This window comes from Acomys minous (assembly GCF_964271855.1).
Source record: "Acomys minous genome assembly, chromosome: 15".
In the NCBI taxonomy this organism is placed as follows: Eukaryota; Metazoa; Chordata; class Mammalia; order Rodentia; family Muridae; genus Acomys; species Acomys minous.
This window is the reverse complement of record NC_140497.1, coordinates 60,143,834-60,161,543: the sequence shown is the minus strand read 5'-3', so window position 1 is coordinate 60,161,543 and position 17,710 is coordinate 60,143,834. Positions and strand designations below refer to the sequence as shown.

The window sequence follows — 17,710 nt, the reverse complement described above, 5'->3', positions numbered from 1 at the left end:
ATACTGGACACTGAGGAAATGGACTCAAAGGTAATAATAGGGCAAGGAGGAGGCAAAAGGAAGGGAAGCAACTCCCTATCAGTAACCCTTGTGATGGCTGTGCGTGGTTGTCAACTTGATTACGTCTGGAATGAGCTAAAACCCAAGAGACAGGGAACATCTGTGTGGACTCTTTTTCTTAATTAAATCATTTGAAGTAAGAAGACCCCACTTCTACTTCAGATCTTTTGAGGTGGGAAGATCCGCCTACTATCAGGGCCACACTGTCTGCTGGCAGCCTGTATACAGGGCACGGAAGAAGGAAGCTTGTTCTCTTTGCCCGATTGCTCTTGCTAGCAAGCCCATTCCTTCGCTGGCATTAAAGCTTAGTGCTTTGGGATTCTGGCATATTATGAAGACCGTTAGAAAATTCCAGACTTGTGGGCTGAACAACTACCGGGTTTTTAGATGTCCCTTTGGTAGACAGCCATTGCTGGACTAGCTGGACCACGGTCTGTAAGCCATGCTAATAAATGCTATATATGTATTCATTCATTCTATAAGTTATGGTCCTGGAGAACCCTGACCAATACAACCCTATTGAAGTCCAGCTGTAAGGAAAAGCCTTCTACTATCACCTCAGGGAGCCCCTCTTCTGACTTTTTGCAGCATGTACATTGTTAGCTAAAACTTATTTATTAGCTCTCTTAGCTCCAAATTTACAAACTTCCAGCATCTCACTCCATTGGTTAAACTGCTGGTGGTTTTCCAGGGCTTTCTTATTAGCTGTTGACCGCCTGTTGTGTGCAAGAGCCTGCACTCAGCATTGTTACAGAAACACACTCTTTTTTTAAAAAAAGGTTTGTTTTACATGTGTGTTTTGCCTGCATGTGTACAGTGTGCATACAGCGTCCTTGGAGGCCAGAGAGGTCATCAGATACCTTAGGGCTGGAGCTATGGGCTGCCGTGGCGCACCACACCGGGGATGGGAACCAAACCTGGGTCCTCTGCAAGAGCAGCCAGTGCTCCTAACCACTGAGCCCAGAGACAATTTCCTGATCTCCACCTTCAGGGAACGTATGCACCAGGAGCAGAAATATGCTTGGGAACCACCAGCCAGCACAGAGCACAGAGAAGAGAGGTAGTTCTTAGTGTGTAAGATGGATAGTTAAGTCCCCTTGAGGATCTGCAAGGTGGTCTTTAGGAGATGAAATTTTATTTGTGCCTCAGAGGCTAAATTCCATTTTGGTTGGGGAAAAAAACGGAGAGAAGGAAGATTGAGTTTGAGGAAATAGAATGAGCAGGAGACCGAGGCTTGAAGTTGCCTCGATCAGAGTGAAGTGAGCTCAGACTCTGGGTGTATAAATAGATACGAAGGGCTGAGGGAGGGAAGGGGCGGGGCTGGTGAAGGCTTTGAGTGCAGAGATACTGAAACAAGTGTGCAGACAAGAGAGAGCCAGGGAAGTTATGTGAGGAAGGCAATGGCCTGACCAAGTTGTATTTTACAAACACAACCCCAGGGAAAAAATAACTAGGGTAATGCAGGGAAAGCAAGACTATGATTTTTAAAATCAAAATCTGAGTTATGTAGAACTTTTGTTGATGCTGCTAAATTTAGGAAATCCCTCCGTTGGTTTTCAAAACACAAGGACCTAGAGTCACGATTTGCATGGACAAGTAAGGGTGGTAGACAGTGCTGTGATAGAAGATAGTACCAAAAAGATTGGTTTTCAGAAGCTCTTCAAATATGGAGGTGATGATTTAATTTTTTTTTGAAGCTTTTCTGAGTTCTGTGCATTGGTGTCAAGGAAGCACTTGAATACTTAGTGGGCTTTTTGTTTTGTTTTCTTTTTTGTTTATTTGTTTGTTTTTGTTTTTCGAGACAGGGTTTCTCTGTGTAGCTATTGCTGCCCTGGAGCTTGCTCTGTAGACCAGGCTGGCCTCGAACTCGATCTGCCTGCCTGCCTCTGCTGGGATTGAAGGTGTGTGGGATTAAACAAGTGCTGCGATTAAAGGTGTGTGGGATTAAAAGAGTGATGGGATTAAAGGTGTGTGCCACCACCACCACCTGGCACACTTAGTGTCTGTAAGGGCTGTTTTGATATATGAAGGGACCCACCTAACGAGGGACAGTTAAATTGGAGGGATCAAATATAGCCTGACACTATGGACAACCATGAGGAGAGGTGTAGGTAGTAGGAGGCTTGTTTTCTTTGCTCCATCCCACGCTTCCCACCCCCCCCCCTTTTTTTTTCTCGGTAGAAAGAGCTTGGTTAGATTTATTAGTCTGGTAGCTTCTACAGTTTTGGCAGAAAGCCAGAGCGAGAGAAGGGTGGATCTTCGCAGAGGGACTGTTTGGAATTGAGGAGGAGCATTGGTAGCAGTGTATGTCCTCCGCAGCCGTTGTGAGGTGTCTCTATTACACACAGCCACCGTGCTAGAGCGTGAATATGAGGGAAGTGCCACAAGAGGGGGACCGGAGGCCTTCACTCTCCCCCATCTGCGTGTGGTTAGAAATGTCATGGTCATAGTGCTTGCAGATGAGATCGATATCAGGAGGGCCAAATGAGGGCGCGCGAGTGAGTTATTGTGCGCACGCTGCTTTCCTGATGCTGTCAGAGACCTGGCCGAGGGTCGGCTCCTGTCACTGTGTGACGTTTATTTTCCTCATCTGAAGTAGATGGGTAAATAATTACAGTGGTGAAAGGCATCCAGCCCAGGGTATCTGGTACCTAACAACCTGGGCCTCTTCTCTCTGAACTCTTCCTCATCAGAGCATCACCTTTCCTTTGGAAGCCCCCGCTACTCTTTCCTTCCTTGGCCGTACTTGCCCTTTCCCGCTGATGTTCTCCTGCCTTGCTTGGTGTCCTGTCTTACTTTTTCTGCACTCTGTGATCTTAGGTATCTGTCACCTTTCACTTTGGTAGAACACTGAGGCTTCTGCTTAGCTTTCATGTGAGAATGAAAACCCAGTCTTCCTCATCCTGTAAGTGGAGATTTAATGTGTCATGTTAACTTCTAGAAGGTCAGTTTCAAGCGGCATCATTCTTGCGGCTTGTCATCTCCTGTCCTGCTGGGAGAGGAGGCTGAGGGTCTGAGATCTGCCTCAATGTCTGCAGAAAAAAGCCTCTCTCTGGTCAACTTTATGAATAGATCAATTTGTGTTGAGTACCATTGCATGTTCTTGTTGGAATTAATTGGCTAGGCCAGCTTTCCGAGTGGCTCCTCACTGTCCTTTCTGTACCATGCTCACAGTCAGTTCACACAGGTAGCTTAGTTTCTGGATAGTCGTACTGAGCAAAAGCTCACATCTGAAATCTCACTCTGCCTTCCAAGAGCACAGTGTTCTTGCCTGGAAGAGATGGAGAGCTCTCCAGGATTTAAAGTGAATCTCTGGAAAAAAGTCTGTTCCTGAAGACCTGGCTGAGGTCTTCAATTGCTGAGCAATAACATGTCCTGTGGTTTGAACATGCCCCCTGGACAATCATGTGTTAGGAACTGAACTCCCGAAAGTGACAGTGTCAGATGGTGGGGCCTAAGGAGAGGTGACTAAGTTGTGAGGACTCCAGCCTCTAGAGGAGATGGCTGCCGTTATCTTGGGAGTGGGTTAGCTAAGGTGATGGTGGGCTGGTTGTAAACATCAATCTGGCCCCCTCTTGCTCTCTTGACTTATCTTTCCCTTAGAATGCTTGCCATGAGATGACGTAACACAGCCCTCACCAGATGTGACCCGCAACTTGGACTTCTTCTGAACTATAAGAAGCAGACTTTTGCATTTGAGAAGATGAACCCAGAGAGGGTGGTGCATCCATGAAAGTCCACGCCGAGGCTATATGACTCGTGTGTCTGCTCAGGTTAGAGCGCCTACTATGTGCTAGACCGTCGAGGTCTGGTTGTGTTTAGTTTGCAAGTAGAATAGGCCCCACCCAGAAGATTGATAAGTACGATTATTCATTCATTTTACTTTTATTGTTTTAGAGTTCTAAAAAGCTTGTTTCATGCATGTCAGTGTTTGCCTGCGTGCTTATATGTGCACCGTGTACATCTCTGGTGTCCACAGAGTCAGAGAAGAAGTTGGATCCTGTGGAACGGGAGTTGAGGATGGTTTTGAACTACCATGTGGGTGCTGGCAACTAAGCCTGGGTCCTCTACAGGAGCAACACGTGCTCTTAATCACTGGCCATTTCTCCAGCTCCACATTCATCCACTTCAAAAATGAAGAGCTGAGAGTTGGGCTGAAGGGAAAACGGAAGCCCTGGAATGACAGTTTGAACCCTGAAGAGAATAATTTGAGCCGAAATGAAAGATAGAGCAGAACAGGAGAACATGGGTCAGATTGCAGGGGGCACGGACACTAAGGGAAGGGGTGCGGTTTTCATTTGAGAAAACAGTTAACCAAGAGTTTAAAAATTTTTATTTTTTAACTTTGTCTCCATAAAAATTCGTATTCTTTAGACTATTTTGGTTTTTTTTGTTTTTTTTTTTTTGAGACAGTGTCTGACAGAAGTCCAGGCTGGCCAGGCACGGTGGCGCACACCTTTAATCCCAGCACTCGGGAGGCAGAGGCAGGCGGGTTGCTGTGAATTCAAGGCCAGCCTGGTCTACAAAAGGAAGTCCAGGACAGCCAGGACTGTTACACAGAGAAACCCTGTCTCAAAAAACCTAAAAGAGAGAGAGAGAGAGAGAGAGAGAGAGAGAGAGAGAGAGAGAGAGAGAGAGAGAGAGGGGGGGGGGGAAGTCCAGGCTGTCCTTGAACTCATTATGTAGACAAGGATGATCTCAAACTCCTGGTCTTCTTGCTTTTAGCTTCTCAGTGCATGAACCATCACATCCATCTCCTTAGACATATAAAGCTTAAATGGTTTTATACAACTAAGCAAGTATGTGAAAATTCTTTCAGTTTTGCGCAGAAAAGACACTTCTTAAAGATATATTTGAGTGGTAAGAAAAGGAAAATATTATTTTAGTGAGATTGCGAAATAAATGAGAAATTGGCTATATGGCTTCATGAAAGTTGAAATCATAGGAAACACAAAATAAATACACAAATAAAAGGAAAATAAATTTATTCCAAAGAAATGCAGTGCTAGGGAGAGATTCTTGGAACCAACATCAAGGACACCCAAAAAGATAGTCACAAAATGATCAAGAAGTCCCCCACTGACTGCAATTTTATGTTAAAAGAAGACATTTTCATGGATTTGTACACCATCTATCCCAAGTTCATAACATTTAGTCTTGATTATTTCTGGGAAAGACTGCCCAATAGGGCAAGAGCCCCAAATAAGATACTATGACGACACATAGAATGTTCTTGAGCACATAATGTGATGGAATTCCCTCACGTTCTTCGGAACAACAGTCTGGATGCAATTTCTATAATGTCCACAAATGACTCTTTTTAGATTTTACTCTTATTTTGGTGTCTGTGTATGCTATGTATGGGCAGGTGCCTGCAGAGGCCAGAAGAAGGCAATAGATCCCACGGAGCTGGATTTACTGGCAGATGTGAGCCAATAAAATGGGTGCCAGGCACAGCAGCAAGCACTCTTAACCTTTAGTTCATCTTTCTAGCTCCAGCAAATCATTTTTAGTGTCTTCCCAAAGAGATTCCTGCAGGCGTTTCCTAAGTATCATCTTATTTGTGTTAGCATACATTTGTGAACAAATGGATACAAATCAAGCTTTCAAAAATACTTTTAACTAGTGCAGATTTGTGGATTTTTTTAGCTTTCAAATGTATGTGTGTACTTTTAGCACATTATACTCAGTAAGTCAGGTACGTTTCAAAAAAATCAAAGAAAGGTTGTATGAGTCATGTATGTTCATTGGCTGAGCCATGGCTTGATTTAGACTTTCAAGATAATTCATTTGCAATTAGTATCTGCTGATTAGAACTGCAATCCATTTACTAATGGTGTTCAGAATATTTTGAAAGATAAGGACGACAATTTTATTGTGTTAAAATCATTGCCACAGTTACATCTTATATATGAAACAGTTCCTTTTAATTTGATACCAGAACTAGGGAGTTCTATGACTCCGACTAAAAATATCCTAAAGGAATCCTGTAGCGTTTACAGTTGACTCTAATATTCACTCTTCCTGCCCCCAGCAAAACCTTTTGTCTGTGTATGTACGAAGAATCTGGTTATTATTTTTTTAAAAAAGAATTTCATGTGTGCATACGATGTGCATGCAGGTATGTATGCATGTTGGCACATGTATGGTGTGTGTGTGTGTGTGTGTGTGTGTGTGTGTGTGCGCGCGCGCGTGCATGCTCGTAGGCTTAAGGTTGAGTCAATAGAAACTATTCTCCCTTATCTACTGAGGCAGTACCCTTCAGTTGAACCCAGAGATCATGGACACACTAGCTAACATTCTCTGGTGTCCCCTGCTCCCCTCTCCTGAGGCTGGACTAATAGATGGGCCATCATGCGCAGCCAGCATTGTGTGGGTGCTGGGGATCAGAACTCTAGTTTTCACACTTGCACATCAGTGGCCTTAACTATTGTATGCGTGTCTCTCTGTGTGTGTGTGTACCTCTTGGGTGAAAAAGAGACAATGGTGGCGTATATCTTCCATTTACACAGGTTTGTAAAACTCCTGTTTTAGAGCTACAGAGCGCCTCTCTTGGGTCTGGTGGCTGAAACCATCTGGAGCCTGTTTTTGTTTCTGTTTTTAAAGGGAAAATCAAAAGGCAGAAAACTGGCCCTACAAAAAGGAGCAGGGAACTGTTTATTCAGTGACACTTGCAAAATTGTAAGAATGGTGAAAAAAAGTGTAACACACTCAGAAAGCAAAACCAGGGAAGACTAGAAGAACACTTTTGTGGTGAACTGTAGGACTGTAGAGGACTTCCTGGAAATCCTATCTCTCTCCTGGTGTTTGTGTAACTAATGCCCCCCATCTGCCCAAACAGACCAAGGGACAGGCGAGTTTTTTTTCTTCTTTTTAAATCTATGGGTTGAGGTGGCTGACTTTGGCACTAATTGGTTCCACCTTTGAAGGCAGGATGGAGAGTTATTGAGCATGGCTCCATCAATACATCTCAGAATGACTGTACAATTACAGGAGCGGGGAGAGTTTTGGAGGGATTGTAGTTTACTAAAATTTCCAGCAGCTTAATAGTTGACCATATATACATTTAAAACCTGATAGCCCAGGCAGATAGATGTGACTGGGCTGTGGGGCACTTCAGCGAGGACTGGGAAATTTAGGGACCTGATTTGAATGCCCAACCTCACCTTGGATGACTGAGGTATTGGAGGGTTGGGTTGGGCATTTGTCATCAGGAATGGGTCCGAAGAGAAGAAATAGGTTTTCCTTTAATTAAACATAACACTGCTATCCCCTCCTCCAACACGCTCAAGAATACACTTAATCTTTAACTTGCATGAAGCATAAATATATAACTGTACCTATACTCCATGTACTCGGTCTATGGGGAAACACAAGGTAGGGAACTTAGTTCAAAGAACTCAAGTATGGTTGGGGAATGAACACATGAAAATTAGCAATAAACAGGGTAGTGGTGGCACACGCCTTTAATCCCAGCACTCAGGAGGCAGAGACAGGTGGATCGCTGTGAGTTCGAAGCCAGCCTGGTCTACAGAGTGAGTTCTAGGATGGCCAAGGCCACACAGAGAAACCCTGTCTTGGAAAACCAAAACGAAAACAAAGTTAACAGGAAGGTGACATAACTGTTGGAATATTTCAGAGACTGACAAGTGATGTCAATTTGGAAGACTGCTTTGTGATACATGAAAGTGCAAAGTGTCTGCCTACCTGTGTCCTGGCCGTTCTACGAATGGGCATTCATTAACTAACTAATGAACTAACTGAGATGAGCGTGTGCTCACAGAACAAGGTTTGCCTCGGCCCTATTCATAATCATCTTCACGTGGAAGCACCCAATGCCTAAAAGTAGGGGATGGACAAATAAACTGGCAAATATCTACAAAGTGGGAAAGTCTACAAGAATGCCTACCTTATGATGCCTTTAAAAGCAGTCAGACGAAGTTACTGCCATGAAAGCTATAACCGTGGTTACCTTTGGGTGACAAAGAAGGGTGTTAATTGGGAGGGGTGCAGAAGAGTCCACTGAGAGATGGGAAATGTTGAATATCTTGCTCTAGGCTCGATTCTCAGGATACACAAATATAAATATTTAAGGAGTTATATGTCTGTGGACCCTTTATGTTACAGAAGTCACGCCTTGTGGAAAGAATTGCAAACAATGATTTTACTGAAGTAAAGTGACATGGTGACACAAGTCACAGGGGACCGTTTTTCCAGGGAGGATGAGATGTACACACAAGGGACATTGAGTCTGTACTGGAGGGACCTGGGTACCCAGGGTATTCTGGGTGAATTTGGGCATAAGTCAAGAGGCAGTGTTCGTAGTCAAGATAGAGTGTTGACTGAGACTGGGGATAGGGTAGTAATAATGAAGAGGGGCAGAGAGATGGATGTTTCAGAGGAAAAAAATGAGACAACGTGTTAAATGACTGGAGAGGAATGTTTTTGTTAAGGTTGTCCATAGGAACAGAACCGATAGGATGCATAGATAGATATAAGAGGGAATTTATCCTGTTGCTTACAGTGGTCCAAAGCGAGACAGCCCCTTACTGGGCGCTGCTGACCCGGGGAAAGCAGGAATTGCTCAGAACAAGAGAGACCGAAGATGCAGTCCAGTCAGGAGTGGAAGGTCCAAAGCCTGCTGCAGAGTCACTGATTCTGGTCCACACTCAAACCCTGCTCAGTCTGGAGTCTACCATTTGAGAAGTTCTTTCTTCAGTTTTGTGTCACACGTCGCCAGGTGGGCTCGAACCACCAACCTTTCAGTTAACAGCCCAATGTGCTGACAGGAGTCTACCATCTGAAGGTCATGGTAATATCAGAAGGACTGAGCGCTCACTCAGAAGAACGTCACTTTCAGGCTCGGTTTCCTCCAATCATCTTTATCATTTACACACACACACACACACACACACACACACACACACACACACACACACACACACACACACACACGGCAGGGGAGAGGGAGGGAGGGAGGCAGAGAGAGATAGTTTATCAGTTTCTTCCACGGCTCTCAAGCTGGTCAAGCTAACAACCAAAGCTAAGCATCACAGTAGTCAAAGAGGGGAAAGACAAGAATGACCCTTGGTGTTCCTCTTCAGACGACCAGGTTGCCAGTGTGGGTGCTGCTGAAGAGCCTCGGAGGAAGGAGACGTTTACAATCATCCTAAAACGGCCAGGGTCTGCATGCAAAGGAACACAGTCAGGCCTGCTGCGTAAGTGAAATCTTGACGATTTTCTTCCACAGATGTGACCCCTGGTGCGGCATCTGCATGGCAGGACCGTTCTGCAGACATTTCAGTGCCCTGAGGAGAGTTTCTAAAGTGTTTAACTGTGATGACATTTACATTGACATCTTTTGGTACATTCTATACTTGCCTCCCCCGCGACCCTTCCAAGGAATCAAATCCAGGGCTTCGATAGATTTTTGTTTGTTCCAAACTTAGTTTTATTCTTATAATTTTGTGAAGCCTTTCTAATACAAATTTCCGAGCTGGGCAGCACTATTTTTTTAAAAGTCAGATTCTGGAGGTACAATTGCATCACGGGGTGGGTGGGTGGGGCGTGGGGTTTGGGTTAGCTCTTCCTATTACTGTTGGGTTTGCTAGGGGGCGCTGTAGCACGCCTTTCTGTTCCGCTTCTTGAGTGACCGTGGTGATAGCCCCTTGGAGAAGTTTTGGAGATAGAAGGTAGCTTATTTAATGATGCCTGACAAAAGTGTTATCTCTCTTTTGTTTAAAACCTGATCAATGTGTCTGGAGTATATATTGCTCTTCATTTCCTCAGCGTTCCGCATTAAAACGGCGTGGATGTTATCAGACTATTAGAGGCAGCAGGATTGCAGAGGTTGTCTGTGTGTTCCACGACATCCCAGGTCTCCAGAGTGAATAAGCCATCTTATTTCCTGGGTTGGGTCAAAATAAGTACTCTGGCCAGCCTCTCCTACTGCTTTTCCTGTTCTTGGGGGCAGGGTAAGAATGGCTGACAGAGAGTTTCCTGTTTCCTGTTTGCCTCTCGGAGGCACAATCCTAAGGCCCCATTTCTCTGCCTTTGGGAAGGCCATTGTCCTCTGCCCTAAATCAACTCTCATGGGAAGTAACCTACAGTTATTTTTTTCTTTTAAGTGCGGTGTCTGAAGATAACTCTGATATGTTCTTACCCTGTTAGAAAGAAAAGTGAAATAGTAAAGTTGTGTCACAGCTACTTCGAAGCAAATGTTTGGAAATTCAAGTATCACTCAATTATGTTTTGAGTGTTTCTATAATTTGTATGTTTGGACTATGTTAGTCTGGAAATCCCAATTTCCAGATTTTGATTCATAGATTTAAAAGATAAATCATTTCTCCAGCTTGTTCTGCTAAATTGGTGAATCTGAATAGGTTAAGGTTATCACTCATGAAATCAATGTACCTTTTCAGTTAAGAAACTGTTTTGTGGGATGTGTAACAATGCCACTACGTTCATGTTGGGAGTGATGCATTCAACTGTGATGTGAGGCTGAGGTTCAGGCTCTCTGTGCCCTGATGACGTCACCCTTGTCTCAGTATACTGAGGGCCTAGGGACCCTCTGTCTCTGTGAATTCCACATACCCATAGTCCTTTGTGCCTGCTTTAATTTTCCTCACATTTGCATGTGTCAGAATCACTTGAAGATTTGCTAGGCTGCCGGAGTTTCTTTTCTCAGTAGGTCTGGAAGTTTGCATTTTAAGAAATTAGGCAGTTAAAAAAAAAAAAGGAAAGAAAAGAAAAAGGCTTAGCAAGTAAGGGTGTTTGTTGTGCAATCCTAGAGACCGAGTCTGATCTTGGGACCTATATAAAATTGGAAGGAGAGAATCAGTTCCACAAGATTGCTCTCTGACTCCACACATGCACCGATATCTCCACTTCCAACAATAACGATGGTGATGATGGTGATGACAGTAATAGTAAAATAAAATATCCAATGATCGTGATGCCTCTGGTCCAGGTGTGACGAGGAAGACAGTGCAGAGGGTCCTCCACTTTGCATTCCTGATGAGACCATTTTAGGTTTAACTAGAATTTGTTCTCCTTGATGAAGAATGCCATGGAAAATTATCCAGCTCTATTCTAGGAACCCAAGGTAAAAAATACCCCAGCTAACTTATCTTCGCTTCTGTTAAATTGTTTGCTTGGGCAAAACCTCCCTCTGCATCAACTAAGATAGATAATAGGATGTGGTTTTTGCTCTTAAAAAGCTCTCATCCTACACACTTGATACTATACGTGGGGCCTGAATATCTGAATGTAATCCCAGAATAAAGACACAGTTGGCTATAAACTGTGTCTGAGCAGTCATCCCCGGTGGGCTTCTCCATAACGCAGGCTCTACACTTGGAAGAACACCTACACTTGGAAGAACACTGCTCAAGGCATCTTTGTCAGACAAATTAACGGCTTTCCGAAGCCCACACTTCCAAACCCCAAACCCGGATGATGCTAGGCTCGTGGCAGAATGGATTCAGGAGATGGCTTACGTTATGCATCTTGAGAAGGGGGGATGATCTAGATTGCTTACACGGGTCCAGGCTGATCATGAGGGGTTTGGAGGAGATAAATCAAAGGCAGGAGGAAAGATACGGTGACAACTGTAGAGGTTGGAGCAGGGCACTTTGGAGCTGATGGATGATGTCACACTAAGGAACGCAGGTGGCCTCTGGATCACGGGCAGAGTGAAGAAGAAGATTCTCCCTTGGAGCCTCCAGGAAGAGTGAAGTCCTATCAGCACTTTGGGTTTTAGTTATGTGAGACTAATTTCAGATTTCTGATTTAAGGGTTGCTTTGAGACACTTTGTCATTTGTTACTGTGGCTGTAGGAAAGGAACGTCAGTCATGCTGCAGACTGTCTAAATCTTATCGACTTGAGTTCAAACTCTAGTGGAAGTCCTGCTCAGCTCACGTCTTCACGATGCTGCCATTCACGGATGTCAGTTCAGGGCTTTCTTTCTGTGAATTTCTCGGTAATTTATTATCTTCCTCAAGCACATCGGCACCGAGGGCCGCATTCATTTAGCAGTTATAATTCAAACTCCCAGCTGGGGTTGCTGAGGGAAAAGCTTCAATTCCGGCTCCTAAGGTGCTTTTAATCTTTCATGGTAGCAGTTGTGACAAGCCCATTTCAATCATACATGTCACACACATGACTACATTATATAGCTACACGTGAATATATATGGTATACAGTTACCACCTTACAGTCCAATCTGCATAGAGACAGTAAATTTTCCGTGTGGAAGGGCAATTTCTAATAAATTTAACTTCGTAAGGTCAGTAAATGGTCTCTTTGGGGCGGGGCACCGGAGGAGGATGCTTCCATGCTCACCAGAAACACGTGGGTACGAGAAGAAAGTCTTAAAGAGCAAGACAGAAAGACGCCGTCCCTCCCCAAAAAACGGGAGAAAGAAAGAGCTGGGGAAAGGCATATGCCCCCAAAGTGCTCAGCGAAGAGGCTCGTGACCCTGGATAGGTTGCTTACGGAACACCGGGCTCTTCTCTTGCACGTGTGCTATAAGTTATAGTAGCCCAGGACAGAAAGGGTTTCATTTTCTGCAAACTGGTTTCTTTGACAGATGCTGTTTTCTTCCATCTCTGCTCTCCTGCCTTATTTTGGTATATGCTACTTATTTTTTTAAAGTTTGGAAGGAAATTATAGTTCACTGTTAGAATGAGCTCAAATCACAAGTTCATTTTATGTAGTGGAGGCATTAAGGAGTTTGCTTGGGTCCTACTGTAGAGGAGGGAGAGGGATCCTTTTTGGGACCAACACTTGCATTTCACACGACAAGAGCACCGAGCACGATTTTTGTCTTGTTCGTTTGTTTTTGTTTTCGAGACAGGGTTTCTCATTTAGCTGTCCTGGAACTCGCTCCGTAGACCAGGCTGGACTCGAACTCAGAGATCCCGCCTGCCTCTCAAAGCCTCAAGCAGGTTTCAGGCAGCAAGTGATGCATCTGTGCGATGGGAAGTCTAGTGTGAGTCTCTCTAAGGCTTTCCGCTTTCAGAAGCCTGTGTTTCCGCAGTCTTTGTGTCTCGTGCAGCACCTGAAATCACAACACCTCACATCCGAGGGAGGCTCAACAGATAAAGTACGTGTTTGCAAGTGTCAGGCACTCATTGTGAAAGTTTATGCAGCTCTGTTTCTGGAAGAAAAATGGAGTTCAAGACAAAGATTTTAACTCAGATTTAGGATACAATGGGGCTTAGATGGTCAATGAACTGTACCAATCTCTCTCTCTCTCTCTCTCTCTCTCTCTCTCTCTCTCTCTCTCTCTCTCTCTCTCTCACACACACACACACACACACACACATTGCTTTTAGCTTTCCCTTAATTAAGCATCTTAATTAACCAGTTTCTTAAGCATCATGAAGCATCCAGGACAGATTGCTTAAGTGGCGTTAGGTGGGGCTCTAGGCGTCCCCGAGACGATCTGGCAAGTGGAAAATATGAAAGATGGAATTTACCTAAGAAAGTTCTTCTGAAATCTCCACTCAGAAGACTTTTGGCAATGCTGAGCTATCCGCCATGACTTCAGCTGACGATGGTTAGGAATGATGGATCCAACTAGAAGAATCTTTTAAGTCCTCAGAGGCACTTGGAAGTTACCAAACAGAGAGAAGCAGGGGAAGTCAAAACCCCAAAGATAAGAAGAGTACAAAAATGAAGCCAGCCTTTGTTACTACTTTTTTCCCCCTAAAAGTCCTGCGTGACTCATGAGTGGAGGAGGAAGTACGAAGAAGCTGAACAGGAAAGGTGGGCCGGGCGAGTGGGTGTGCAAGCCTAGTTTCTACGATGTGGTACAGAGAAAAGAATAATTCCTGATATTTAGGACCCTTCACAAAGGAGGGGCTCCTAGGCCTCATCTTAGATCTTCAAAGGCTGTCACTGTAGCTCTGAGAATGAATAGATAACACCAAAACAAAACCCTTCTCATGACAGCCCGACTCTCATGAAAGCTCATAAAAGGGTTGTCTTTTAGTCTGGATCCTAGCCAGAAACAGAAGTGGTAATCACACAGAGCTTCATGTTTTGGTTGCATTTTTCTTAATATTTGGCATATGATAAAATTTGCTGTGCACACCACCAGATAAAGCCAATGACCAAAATTTTATTTCAGAAAAAAAGTTAGACAATAGATATGAATAACAGACCAACAAAGTGTCAATTTGAAGCAGCAGCTATAGTTTTTTTTAAGTCCCATGGCGTGTTCAAGACTTGAGATGTCAAGGTGGAGACTCAGCACTACTAGAAACTATGAAAGAAAGCTAAACAATATTTTGCAAGAGTAGTTGGAATTTAAGGGTCAACAGAAGGTTAACAACCATATTAGATATAGTCAAATAGAAGATTATGAAACTAAAAGATAGAACAGGAAAAATGTTCAGAATGAAACAGCCAAAGAAATCACATTACTTAAATTCCCTTTGATTTTTGTCATCAGTGGTGTATAGTTTGTGCCACATAATTTTGTACATTTATAAAGTTCATATCTACCAGTTACTTTTGTTTGGGTGATTATAAATTATATTATATTACTAATTTTAGCATTCATTTTTAGTATACAGAAATATGAGTTAGTTGACATATCAATTTACCCCTTTACTTTTGGAAAGCTTTAATTTCCATTTTTTGTCTTCCTATATTTAACATATGGTTTTTATTTTATTTTTTACTTTTATTTTTATTTTATTTTCCTATTTTTTATTGCATTGCAATGGAATTTCAATACCGTTGAGTAAGAGTGGTGAGAGCACATGTTATACCTTATTCCAGATCTCAGGTGCATAACCTTTTCCGTCTCTTTGAGATATAATGTTACTTATAAGTTTTTGTTACATGTTTGCCATCACACTGCAGAAACACTCCTGTATTATTTATTCTCACGGTGTTTAAGCATAAACATGTTAAATGCTGTCAACTCTTTTGTAGATTAATTGATATCATTTTCCTTAGTTTGCTAATATTATAGAATACAGCGATAAGTTTTTAAAATATTGATTTAGACTTTACTACTAGGATGAGCCCCATTTGGTTGTGATATGGTCCTTTTTTAATATATTTATTTATTACTGAATTTTATTTGCTGCTGTTTTGCTGAGCAATTTTTCACCTATTCCTGAATTTTGGACTAGAGTTCCTTTCTTATTTTATTTTATTTTATTTTTTTGTTTTTTTCCCCTCCTTTATTAATTTATTCTTGTTACATCTCAATGGTTATCCCATCCCTTGTATCCTCCCATTCTTCCCTCCCTCCCATTTTCCCCTTATTCCCCTCCCCTATGACTGTTCCTGAGGGGGATTACCTCCCCCTGTATATGTTCATAGGGTATCAAGTCTCTTCTTGGTAACCTGCTGTCCTTCCTCTGAGTGCCACCAGGTCTCTCCCTCCAGGGGACATGGTCAAAGGTGAGGCACCAGAGTATGTGAGAAAGTACTGTCTACTTTTAAATGTTTGATATCAGAGTATGTTAACTTTATAAAATGAATTGGGAAATATTTTCATTTTTGGTTTTGCTGCAAAAGGATCAGATAGATTTGGTATTGATTCTTTGGATAATTAGAATTCTTTAGTAAAACCCCTTAATCTGGAGCTCTCTCTGTTGGGAGCCCTTAACTTCTGATCTGTTTCCTCATATAGTTATGTGGCTCCTCAAAAGACACCCAGTGTAACTTGTCAGGTCAGTTTCTTTGGTTTTTTGTTTGTTTGTTTGTTTGTTTTTATTTTTTGAGTTGGAATAGGTCCATTTTATGGACACTTATAAACACAAGGGTAGAACTGTCTTTGTTTGTTTGTTCTGTTTTTTGTATTATTCTCTTATTGTCCCTTTGCTTTGGGGAAGCTCTGCGATGACACCACTGCTTTATGCTTTCTGGAACTTACACTGGCAATTTGTGTCACTGCCCTTTCTTCCTCTCTGTTAATGTCGGGTATTTCTGAGGCACTGCTTGCTGGTTTTCTCTGCTGTTGTTGCTTCTTCAGCTCCATGGTTCCCAGTCACCTTTCTTATTTCACTCTGTTTTAATTTGGGCTTATTTTCTCTATTATTTTTCAGACATTTTGAGGTTGAAGATTAGCTGGTTTTCATGCACTGTGGGCCCCGTAAGCTTTTTAGCCCCACAATATTGGCTCTGTCTCACAGATTTTGGCATCATGTTCTCATTTCCCTTTTGATGCCATTTTAACTTATTATAAGCCTTCCTCTTTGGCCCTTGGGTTATCTAGAACTATTGTTTATTTTCAAATATTGGGATATTTTCCCCTTTCTTTCTTTCTTTCTTTCTTTCTTTCTTTCTTTCTTTTCCTGAGACAGGGTTTCTCTGTGTAGACTTGTCTGTCCTAAATTCTCTTTGTAAACCAGCCTGGCCTCGAACTCACAGAGATCCACCTCCCTCTGCCTCCCCCAGTGCTTACTGATTTCTACTTTGATTATATTGTGGTAGGAAATATATTCTGAGGGATTCTGTTTTTTTCCCTTTTCTTTGTAAGTGGATGGAGAATGGGTCAGTTTGTTATATTTTTGTGGTTTCTTTCTTTCTTTCTTTTTTTTTTTTAAAAGAAGTGTCTCTCTACTGTTAAATAGGATGGTTTACAAATGTTGACTTTACCTACTGACAAGTAACGTCTTTTTCTATGTCCATGGTGATTTACTAAGTAATGATTATATTCTCTGTTTGTTGAGGTAAGACACTGAATTCTCTCACTGTAATTGTGGAATTGTATGTTGTTCCATCCACACCTAGCAAGTTTTCATTTTACAGCTTTATTTACTTGTATTTTGTTCCTGCACATTTAGAAATATGTTTTTTTTTAAAAGACTGGCCCACTGTTTCTATGTAATATCCTTTGCTTATCACTGTGAAGTCTACCTTATCCGTTATTAATATAGCTACTCCTGCTTTCTCTTAGTAACCTTTGCACTATAAACTTTTTCTATCATTTTATTTTCAACCTGTGTGTACCGTTTGAGGTGAGGTTTTGGGGGATATCAACAGTTGGGTCATTTTTTTCTGAGTTCTTTATTGTTATTGTATGGGTGTATAATCATGTTCATATGTGTGCATACATAGGTGTATGCATACCTGTGGCAAGTGTGTGGGGGTTATGTGAGGTCAGAGAAGAAGCCGGGGGACTCAGTTCTCTCTGTCCACCATGAAAAGTCTCAGGGTCGAACTCACGTTGCCACACTTGCTTGGCAAGGGCTTTTATCCACTAGGCTATCTCTCTGTCTCTAGAGCTTATTGCTTGGGTTATAGTTTTTCATTTTTTGAGATTATAATATAATTATGTCACTTCCTGCCTTCCCTCTAACCCCTACTGTATACTCCCTTGCTCTCTTTCAAATTCGTGACCTTTTTATTTTTAACTCTGGTTACCTGTGTGTGTGTGTATTCCTAAGTGCACTAATAAAACTTGCTCAGCATGGGTAATGCTACTTCTATGTATGCTTTTAGGGCTGACTGTTGGTAACTGGATAACCGATTGGCGTGCTTTTCTCTGCGAAAGACCGTTTCTCCAGCTCTCAGCGTTCCTGGGTTGCCTAAGGTTGCCTGGGTTCTTTGTGTAAGGTTGAGGCCTTCCGTGCTTCCCCTCTGCATGTTAGCTCGGCCACGGGTGTCGTCCTTGCTCAGGCT

General features: G+C 42.7%; 1 long non-coding RNA gene across 1 annotated transcript in view; it reads left to right on the top strand.

Moving 5' to 3' along the window:
- Positions 1–9,160: 9,160 nt before the first annotated feature.
- LOC311584918 overlaps positions 9,161–17,710 on the top strand; it is a 29,963-nt gene continuing 21,413 nt past the window's right edge. The window contains exon 1 of the long non-coding RNA XR_014775035.1: positions 9,161–9,278. This is a non-coding gene — a long non-coding RNA (uncharacterized lncRNA). The remainder of the gene's footprint in view (positions 9,279–17,710) is intronic.